Here is a 1,357-nt window from a genome sequence, read left to right as displayed (position 1 = left end):
GGGGGGGGGGGGGGAGGGAAGGGCCAGGACCGCCTTCCAGGAGCCTGAGGAAGGGTCCACGGCCTGCCCGCGGAGCCCACCCTCCGGGTGCGGGCGCGGAGAACCTGTGAGCTGCTCCCCACGCGCCTCCCGGAGCTCGGGGCACTGGGCACAGACAGCCGCGAACTCCGGGGCTGCTCCCCACGCGCCTGCGCGAGCGCCGGGCTTCGGCTCAGACTCCCGCGAACCTCAGAGCTGTTCACGCGCCTGCGCGAGCGCTAGGGCCGCGTACTGAGGCTGGCGGAGGCCACGCCCCGGAGGACTCTACCGAGCCGGGCTGGAGCTGGACCCGCCCGGGACAGCAGTGTCTGCGCGGGCTGTCTGCTGGAACCCGCCACAGTGTCCTTAGCGACGAGGCTGCTCAGTTTCAGAGAGGGCTGGGTCCATGTTGACGTCTGAGAAATTTACGTTTAGAGTTTTTTAGTCTTAGAATTAATTTTAGAGTTACTTACTTTTTAGTTTTATTCGTTATTAATTTTCGTTTATGTTGAACTAGTTTTCCAGTTATTTAACTTTGTAGTTTTTGGTTTATTTTCAAAGTTCGTTTTCAGTTACTTATCTTCAGTTATTTTTGAATTGCTTTTAGAATTATTAACCCTTAGCTTTAGACTCAGTGTTTGGGTTATTTTTCATAGTTACTCTTTTCAGTTATTGTAATTTTGAGTTATTTTGACTTATTTTAAGTGTGACTTTTTTTAGTTATTATCGTTTTTAGCTACATATTTTTACATTCATTTAGTTCTGAATTAATTTTTAGTTATTTTTTTTGAATTTTCAGACTAATTTTTTAATTTTTAATTTTCCAAAATTTTGTCATTGGTTTTCATCTGTTAGTTTTGAGTTATATTCAGAACTATCTATCGTCAATTGTTTTCTTCCCTTTTTAAATTAAATTTCTGTTCCTTATTTTTGCTTGTTTGGTTTTAAAGTTTACTTATTTTAAAAAACGGCTTAGTTTTAGGATCACTGTCAGGGTCCAATCACTGATGGAAACACCATACTGTTTGTAATGGAAAGAATTCAATATAAAGAATTGTTACTCAGCTATTAGAGGACTAAGTTTAGGCAAAACAAACAAAAAGATATTGGAGTATCACGGAGATCTTAACTGCAAGAAGCAGCCACCAGCCCAAGGGCTGAGGGAGCAAAGGGAAGAGGTTGGAGGTGGCCCTGCATAGCTGGGTTTGACTCTCTGAGGAAAAAGTGCTGCCCCCCCCAGGACAGGTGTCCCAGGAGCTGGAAGTTGGTTTGGAGCTGGATGCAGAACTCTCGGTGCTGTCAGCTAATGCTGGAGTCTCTGAAGAGCAGGGGGAGGGAT

The sequence above is a fragment of the Ursus maritimus genome, unplaced genomic scaffold (assembly GCF_017311325.1).
Source record: "Ursus maritimus isolate PB19 unplaced genomic scaffold, ASM1731132v1 scaffold_4, whole genome shotgun sequence".
NCBI lineage: Eukaryota > Metazoa > Chordata > Mammalia > Carnivora > Ursidae > Ursus > Ursus maritimus.
The sequence above is the reverse complement of the archived record's forward strand: the minus strand, read 5'-3'. Positions refer to the sequence as shown.